The 10,251-nt window shown below is 32.9% G+C and overlaps 1 protein-coding gene across 1 annotated transcript in view; it reads right to left on the reverse strand.

Moving 5' to 3' along the window:
* The window catches only part of SPATA16 (spermatogenesis associated 16), a 208,960-nt gene that overhangs the window by 148,019 nt on the left and 50,690 nt on the right, over nt 1-10,251 (reverse strand). The gene's annotated exons all lie outside the window — the stretch shown is intronic.

The raw sequence follows: 10,251 nt of genomic DNA on the forward strand, positions 1-10,251 counted from the left end.
GTATAAATCATATTAAATACCAGTGCTTTTGTGAAAACCCACCAGAGCAATGATCTAGCACACTATCAGGTTTGATTTAATATAATAAGGGGTATCAGAAGTAAATTCCTAAGAAGCATTAACATGATCGGTGATTAATTTGAGTCTGAATCATACTCTCTAAGATGTTATTGAAAGAAAAGAAGTGAAAATTTATTAGAATTTATTGGCAGAGTTCACAGTATCTGAAAAACATGGCAAGAATGTGGAATTCTTAATAAAAATTCCAGGAAGTCAGTGGTTTCTGGGCACCATAGATAAATTGTAGATGAAGAAAATAATTTTTTAGGAGAACCCCAAACATTAAGAAGTGTCAATAATATGACAAGGGTATATTGGCACTTTTTCTTTTCTGACTCAGAGTTTTCTACCGTTCTTTGGAAGTAAGGCTGATGGGGAAGAAGAAATCCCACTTTCTGTTTAGTGACCTTATTTAGAGTATCTGCTTTTTGCTCTTTTCTATTTCCATCTGACCATATACTGGGTAAAATTTTCTCATGAAGGATAGAAATATTTGGAATTCATATCTATTTATATATACCTTAATATAGAATTTCTTATTTTCTAATTCTTGTTTGTTTAAATGATACAGTTTAAAATAATTTTTCTTTTATAGATTAAGCCAATATTGGCTTATCATTTATATTAACATTATTGTCAACTGTTTTTTAAAGTGAAATTTGTTTGAGAATGATTGTATTCTGTTCTAAAATGTATTTCTCTTAGTTTTATCCAAAAGCTATATGCCAAAATAAAATCTAGATGTTTAATATCACTAGTTTGAAATGATAGTTGCCTGATACTATTATTTTTTGTTTGGATATCCTGTCAATTGTAAGAAATAATATCATTTAAAAGTTTTTTCCAATTTGATGGGTGAAAACTGTTGCTTCATTTATTTGGCCAATAAATTTTTATTGAATCTAATACTAATTACCAGATAAATATTACCACCTTTACACTTTAATTTGCACTAGATAGGTCTTTTTAAAATGAGTTTTGGCGTCCCTGGGTGGCTCAGTCAGTTGAGAGTGAGACTATTGATTTTGGCTCAGGTCATGACCTAGAGTCATTGCATAGAGTCCCACACTGGGCTCCATACCAAACATGTAGCCTCCTTAGGATTCTCTGTCTCTTTCTCTCTCATTCTATGCCCCCACCTCTCTCTCTCTCATTCCTCTCTCTCTCTCAAATGAATAAAAATTAAAAAAAACATAAAATGAATTTTGGCTGGTTTTAGCTCGTGTAAATTCTTATTTTTTTTATTTCTTGCCTATTTCCATTGACATGATAATCTCTTATTTATTATAAAAGCTCGTTAGACATATAAGCTATTATCCCTTTTCCTGTAAAAACTATGTATACATGATCAAATATAAGGGTCTTTCCTTCAAATTATCTTTTAGAAAATAGTCAAATTTTACTCATGTTCTTAAAAGGATTCTCAAAGTACATATTATAAACTATTTTCTCTCAATTATTTTAGAGGGAAAAAAAAGGAAAGACTGTGGGTGACCTCAGTTTGGATGTTTTATAAAGATCACTTGATTAATTGGTAATAAAAGAGACAAAACATTTAACACTGATTTAGTAACTATTCCTGAATCTGACCCTCACAAATGTCAAGGTGGTTGTAAACACATCTTGAAATATACTATAAAAAAGCACTGCAGTGTGAATGTAGCAGCTTGGGATAGTATCTCCTCTCTTCTACCAACCTGATCCTTTAGGACCTACATTGGTAAATGTAGACAAAACACTATCATCAGTATTATTTAAAAATCCCAAATATTTTACTGCATTTTAAAATTTCTATGCAGACATTTGTACAGAGTTTCATTTTCTAGGAGATAAAAAACTTTAATGTGGTATGAGTTGGTCTGAATATAGGAAAGGTGACTTTGTTCAACTAATATTTGCCTGAAATTATACACATAGGTGTTTGGTGAAATGTTATGAACATAACAGAATAAAAACTTTTAGACTATTTGATAATACATCAGTGAGAAGACTTTGAACTGGGAAAAATTACTATTAGGTGTTAATTTTTTGCTTCCAAAGGAAGACTAAAATATATTATTTATTTATGTTCTTTTTTTAAACTTTCTATTATTTATTTACTTATTATAATTTACATCCAAGTTAGTTAGCACATGGTGCAACAATGATTTCAGTAGGTTCCTTAAGCTCCTTACTCATTTAGTCTATCCACCTCTTACCACTCTTCCAGCAATCCTCTGTTCTCTATATTTAAAAGTCTTTTATGTTTTGTACCCCTCCCTGTTTTTATATTATTTTTGCTTCATTTTCCTTATGTTCATCTGTTTTGTATCTGAAAGTCCTTACATGAGTGAAGTCATATGATATTTGTCTTTCTCTGACTAATTTCGCTTAGCATAATACTTTTTAGTTCCATCCACATACTTGCAAATGGCAAGATTTCATTCTTCTTGATTGCCGAGTAATATTCCTGTGTGTGTGTGTGTGTGTATGTGTGTGTGTGTGTGTGTGTGTGTGTATACACACACACAATGGAATATATATATATACACACAATTATATATATATATACATACATATATACATGTATATATATATATACACACACACAATTCTTTTTCAAGATTGCTTTGGTCATTTGGGGTCATTTCTGGTTCCATACAAATTTTAGGATTGTTTGTTCTAGCTCTGTGAAGAATGTGAGTGTTATTTTGATAGGTATTGGATTGAAGATTAACATATTTTTCCATGAAGCATGGACAAATTAAAAAGAATATTATTTAAGGGAAAATGAAATGAAAACTCTTATGGGTATAGTTATTGTTTTGATGAGAAGTTAAATATTAGAATAAAATTTAAGTAGTAAATTAGAATCACAGGCTCAAATTGTAATAAGGATATACATATTTTATAAAATATATAAGATAATTTTCTGAATACAAGATAATACTTTGGAGTTATAAAATATATTTTCTAAAATATCTCAAGGTTCTCTTAAAAATAAATATCAAAACTATTTTCAGAAATCTTGTCATAAAGAAATTTCAGTTGTTTAAAAACAAATTAAATTAGAGCACTTGGGTGGTTCAGTTGGTTAAGGATTCGACTTCGGTTCAGGCCATGATTTCACAGATCGTGGGTTCAAGCCCAGCATCGTGATCTGTGCTGACAGCTCAGAGTCTGTAGCCTGCTTCAGAATCTGTATCCCTCTATCTCTGGCCCTCCCCTGCTCTGTCTCTCAAAAACAAATAAACGTTAACACACGAACACACGTACACGCACACAGATAAAAATAACATAAAGTCCTATAACAGCAGAAATAAACAATATTAAATATTATATTGTGGGTCTTACTCTTGAAATTGCAACCATGTACTTTTTTAAAATTAAGATCACCATTAGCAAGACTAATATTGTTAATAAGGTTCTCCCCTTTTTAGGATATTATATGATGAGTGCTTGCCCACTATATTTCTGAAACATAATTTTGAGTGGTTTCTGAAGGTCTAGGGAGGAATAATAAATTTGAAAAATATGCATTATGTTAGTTATCAAATATCTACAATAAGGGCATATGTTATCCATCCAATAAGTAATTTTCAAGGTTTTTATATTGTTTTTGGAATCACAAAAACATCTAAAGATAGACAATAATTTACCCATAGCTCTATCACAATGTGTATTGTCATTAATTTTTGACATCTTTCTTTTTTTAATGTTTATTCATTTTTCAAAGAGAGAGAGAGAAAGAGCAGGAGAAGAGCAGAAAGAGAGGGAGACAGATAATCCAAAGCAGGCCCTGTGCTGTCAGAACAAAACTCAATGCAGGGCTCAAAACCACAAACCGTGAGGTCACAATCTGAGCCGAAATCAGACACTCAATTGACTGAGCCACCCAGGCGCCCCACCCCTTAAAAAAAATGTTGTTTAACATATTTCTAATATGCCTGATAATCACAGGTGTAAATAGCCTCAACAAAACATTAGCAAATCAAATTTAATAATACATGAAAAGACTTGTATATCTTCAATCAAGTGGGATTTAATCCATGGATGCAAGGATGGTTCAACATATGTAATCATTGTGCTATATCACGTTAATAAAATGAAGAATTAAAAATCGTATCACCATCTTAATAGATTCAGAAAAGGTATTTGACAAAAATCAACATCCATATATGATAAAAACTCAACAAAATGAGTATGTAGGAAATGTATCTCAACATAGTAAAGACCATATATGACAAGCACGCAGCTAACAAATTCAATGATGAAAAGCTGAAAGCTTTAAAATGAAAGCCATGAAAAAGAGTAACATTTTGCCAACATGGATAAATCTTGAGGGCATTATAGTAAGTGAAATAAGTAAGGCAGGCAAAGACAAAAACAGTATGGTCTCACTTGTATGTGAAATCTCAAAATCACAAAAAAATGAACAAGAAAGACAACCAAAACCAAGGTAATATATATACAGAGAACAGATTGGTGGTTGTCAGATGTGGGAGGCAGGGGGTGGGCAAATGGCTAAAAAAAATCAAAAGGTACAAACTTGTAGTTATAAAATAAATAACTTTATGGAGGTGTAAAGTACAGCATGGTGACAATAGTTAGTGATATTATTGTATATGAAAGTTGTGAAGAAATTAAATCTTAAAAAGTTCTCATCACAAGAAAAACTTCTGTAACTATGTCTGGTGATGGATATTAAGTAGACTTACTGTGGTGATCGTTTTACAGCATATAGAAATATCACCTGAAATCATCAAATCACCTGAAGCTAATATAATATTGTATGTCAATTTTAACTCAATCATTTAAAAAAAATTACAGTGAAAAAATTTGTTTTGGCACTTTTCTGTCTATACTTTTCATGTTTTTTATCATGCTAAATTATATATTGTATATAAGTTTTGCACCCTTTTTTCATATGCTGTGCTTCTTTTTATATGTTGTCAATTAAGAAACCAAAACATATTCAAAATATACTCATGTAAAAATTATAGTTAGGTATTTCAATATCCCCCTCTAACTAAATAATAAAAATACTCTAAAGAAAATCACCAAGGATACAGAAGATCTGAACAACACGATCAACTAACGGGATGTAATTGACATACATATACAAAATGCTCCACCTAATAATAGCAGGATACATAGTTTTCTTAAGCATCCATGTAAAAGTCACCTATACAGACTATCTTGTGGGGCAGAACACAAAGCCCAACATAACTGAAAACACTGAAATCATTCAGAATATATATTTTCTGACCATAATGGATTCAAAACTCATCAGTAAAAAAGAAAAAAAAAATCCACTTTGAAAGTGGGCAAAAGACATGAAGAGACATTTCACCAAAAAGGACATACAGATGACATGAAAGATGTTTGACAGGCTACTGTTCACCATCATTAATCATTAGAGAACTGCAAATTAAAACTGAAAATTATAATTACAGAATGGATAAAATAAAAAATAGTAATGATACCAAAAGCTGAGAAAGCTGAGAAATGAGAGCATTCACACTCTGTTGACAGAAATTTAAAATGGTACAGCTACTTGAAACAACAAAATGGGAGGTTTTTTCCTTTATTTTTTTTCATGTTTATTTAATTATTTTGAGAGAGAGAATGTATGCATGTGTGCACGAGCAGGAGTGGGTCAGAGAGAGAGGGAGAGAGAGAATCGCAAACTGGCTTTGTGCTTCCAGTGCAGAGCCCGGTGTGGGGCCCAATTCCACAAACTGTGAGATCATGACCTGAGCTGAAACCAAGAGTCTGATGCTTAACCAACTGAGCCACCCGAGCACCCCCAATAAACAAAACATGTAACTAGCATACAGCTCAACAATTGTACTACAGAGCACATATCCTAGAGAAATGAACGTTCACACAGAAATCCATACATGAATGTGTATAGAACTTAATTCATAACAGCTCCAAACTGGAAGTAATCTAGATGCCCTTCAATGGGTGAATGATTAAACTAAATGAGGTATTTCATATGATGGGATACTACTACCCCAAAGGGTTACATTACATTACATACTGCATTATTATATGGCAAAATTATAGGAAAAGAGAACAGATTAATGATTGTGAGGATTAGTGGTTAGTGATGGGATGGGTGTTGTGGTTATAAAAGACAGATAGAACAGCATTAGATCCTGACTTTGGTGGGTGAATACATGCATCTTACAAATCTTAAAACTCTATAGAGCGCTAAATACACACAAAACACACACATGAGTATAAGTAAAACTAGAGAAATATTAAGAATGGTAGACGTGTCAATTATAATATTCTGGTGGTGACACGGTAGTATATTTTGCAAGATCTTACCATTGAGAGAAACTGCATACAGCGTACATAAGATCTCTGATATTTTTCTTACAACTACATAAAAATGTACAATTATTTCAAAGTAAAGTATAACGAATACATTATCATGTTAGTATTTATGTGTCTTTCATTTTTCGCTCCCCTGCCTTCTTTTTGCACAATTATAATCATGTTTAACTGGGGTTTGGGAAGATAAATCATATCTGAAGGACTTTTATATAGGTCTTATTTTTTCTGTGTCAAATTATAGACTGATTCCTACAATGAGGAATAAAAACTCATAATGAGGTTTGCTCTGAAGTTTTATTCAGAAGCCATTATGAAAGGATGCATTAGTCTCTCCACATTCTCATCATTGTGGTCTCTTCTCTGAAGACATTTGCCATGAGATGAGGGTTGTGTTTAGTGACAGGAATCACTGAGGGAGGTTGGCAAGTTCTTTGGATAATGATTTCATTATTTATTTTTTTCTTAATCATCTCTCAGTTTGCTAGCACCCATTTCCAAGTAATTTTTTTCCAAGTAATTTTTTCAAGAGGGGTTATGTGAATGGTAACTTTTCTGAGCTAGTGCACAGCTGAGAATGTATTTTTGTTAACATTACACATGCAAATTAACATGGCTGAATATACATTTCTTGACACATAACCATTTCTCTGTAAATATATAGTTCTCCATTTATATTCCTGTATTTAGCAGGCAGGGAAGAAAAAACATAGCACTTTAAAAAAAATGAAACCAGACGTAATTTTTAAAAACTTCCTTTTCCTCAAGCATGTTGCATTTTTTCTACCTTCTTATAATTCAAAATATTGCTGTCATGAGTTCAGAGGTATCTTGTTCTCATCTACTTTACCTGGAAAGAGGTACGTTCTTTGTGTTTCCGTACTCAGTTTTTTTTCTTATAAAACTTTTCTTCAGTTACATCTTCGATTATTGGTCTCATTCCAACTGTGTGTTCCCTTTCTTAAGAAAGTAATTCTTAAGTTGCATCTTATATCTCTACTCTTTAGGTTTTCTGATTTTTTAACTCTCCATTCTAGGAGAGTCTCAAGATTGACTGCTATATCATTGGCTTTATTTTCCCCGTTATTAAATTCTACTTCTTTTATAAAAGCAATACTAGTGATAACAAATGAAAGCATTTCAATAGTGCTTAAATAATTAAAAGCAATGTTCTAAGTGTTCTCTCTCTATTACTCCATTTAATAATCACAATACAAAGCACCATTTTCATGCCCATTATCTTAGTATGGGATGCTATAATAAAACACCATAGACTGGGTGGCTTAAAAATCCAATACTTAGCTCTCACAGTTTTTTAGACTGAGAAGTCCAAGATCAGGCTGCTAGTATGGTCAAGTTCTGCTGAGGCCCTTTTTCAGATTATACGCTGCTGACTTCTCATTGTAACCTCACATGGCAGAATGGCAGATAGCCAGAGAGCACACTGGGGCCTCTTCTATAAGGACACTAATTCCATTCATGAGGACTGTACCCTCATAACCAAATCACCCCCAAAGGCTCACCTCCTAATACCATAACATTGGGGATTAGGCTGCAACATATGAATTGTGGGTGAGGGGTGGATATAAATATTCAGTCCATAGAATTCATTTCACAGATGAGGAAACTGAAGTTCAGAGAGTTTAAGTGACCTGCTCAGGCTACAGAGTTAGTAACTGGGATTTTTACCTAGATGTCTGGCCCTAGACTCTATGCCTCTAATGACTACACTAATACTACACAATGTCATTCCATGAGCTACTGATTTATGATGAAATAAGAAAGAAAGAGAGTAAATATTCAGAAATTTTTATACCAATTTAACAGAGAATATTATATCTGTTGAATCTCATACTTAAAAAGTGTGTTTTGTATTTTTGACTTATTTTTACTTCGTTTTTTCCTAGTAATTCATTTTTACTGTATTTAATAAAGTATCAATCCACAACTAATTGGGAGAAAAACAAAATGAAACAGAACTGGTTCTTCACCACAGATAGTGAAAAGAACTCTCTACTAAACTATTAGAAGTTTAGATAATTAAGAAGTTATATAAACAGAAAACAAAATTCAAGTACTATTCTTAAAAAATGATTAAAATATAAAAAAATGGTTACTGTTAGATATTTGTATGGATCTATCTGTTAGTCTTATCTTTCCATTTATAAAAATTATATTTCTCATTCTCCATATTATTATGTAACCTGATTTTTTGTTTCTTTCTTTGAATATACAATAGACATTAATAAATATAGATGTATATCTTTTTTTTTAGATGGTGGCAAAACTTCACTAGATCCTTATTTAATGTTTTCTCCAGTGAGAAATTTCTCTAGTGGCATTGAAAGTTCTCATGTCGTAAATAATGTGTGTTGAAAGCCTTGTAGATACATTTTTGCCCACACATTGATTATTTCCAAATCACTGTATTCTATATGTGTCATTATGTTTTCTTACATACTGGAATTGTTGAGTCAGTAGTATACATCACAATCCAAAAAACACATTTAGATTATAAAAGTGCTCTTTCAGAAAAGTTTTTAAATGTTTACTTATTTTGGAAAGAGAGAGTGAGTGGGGGAGGGGCAGAGAGAGAGAGGAAGACAGAGGATCTGAAGCTGGTCCTTCACTGATAGCAGTGAGCCGGAAGGTGGGCTCAAACTCACAAACCATGAGATCATTACCTGAGCCAAAGTCCAACACTCAACTGACTGAGCCACCCAGGTGCCCTGCTCTTTCAGAAAAGTTTTTAAATGTTTACTTATTTTGGAAAGAGAGAGTGAGTGGGGGAGGGGCAGAGAGAGAGAGGAAGACAGAGGATCTGAAGCTGGTCCTTCACTGATAGCAGTGAGCCGGAAGGTGGGCTCAAACTCACAAACCATGAGATCATTACCTGAGCCAAAGTCCAACACTCAACTGACTGAGCCACCCAGGTGCCCTGCTCTTTCAGAAAAGTTTTACACTTGAAACAACAAAACATTTAAGTTCTTGTTTCTCTTTATACTCACCCACACTAGGTACTAACAATGTTTTAATCTTTTTATTCTTAGTGAATCAGATGGGCAAAAATGGCACCATACCTTCATCTGATTACTAGCTCAACCTTTTATGTTTACTAGTCATGTGTGGGTGTATACTGTTTGTTCATAAATTTTACTCATTTAACATTTTTTTAATGTTTATTTAACTTTTGAGAAACAGAGAGACAGAGGGAAAGGCAGAGGGAGACACAGAATCTGAAGCAGGCTCCAGGCTCTGAGCTGTCAGCACAGAGCCCGACACAGGGCTCAAAACTACAAACCGAGAAATCATGACCTGAGTTGAAGTTGGACACTTAATTGACTGAGCCACCAAGGCGCCCCTAAATCCTATTCATTTTTAAATTGGGTTGTTCTAATTTTTTTTGTGTGTGTTTATTATTTTCAGAGACAGAGACAGAACATGAGTGGGGGAGGGGCAGAGAGAGAGGGAGACACAAAATCTGAAACAGGATCTAGGCTCTGAGCTGTCAGCACGGAGCCTGATGTGGGGATTGAACTCACAAACTATGAGATCATGACCTGAGCCAAAGTTAGATGCTTACCGACTGAGCCATCCAGACACCCTGGGCTGTTCTAATTCTTATTTACTTATTTTTATTTAGTAAATATATAATTTGATTCTTTTCCAAGTATGTAATTTATTTTGAGTTACATTTATCATGTTTTTGTATCAGGTTTATGGTAGCTTTGTAAAACAAACTGGAAAGATTCCTATCTTTTTCAATACTGTGGAACATTTTGAAAAAAATAGCTGAGAAAAAATTGAACTCAGTTCCTTTCACCTCTTTTTTTTTAATGTTTTTTTTTTTTTTTTTTTTTTAAATTT

Source organism: Hyaena hyaena, unplaced genomic scaffold (assembly GCF_003009895.1).
Source record: "Hyaena hyaena isolate Hyena2069 unplaced genomic scaffold, ASM300989v1 scaffold_112, whole genome shotgun sequence".
Lineage (NCBI taxonomy): Eukaryota > Metazoa > Chordata > Mammalia > Carnivora > Hyaenidae > Hyaena > Hyaena hyaena.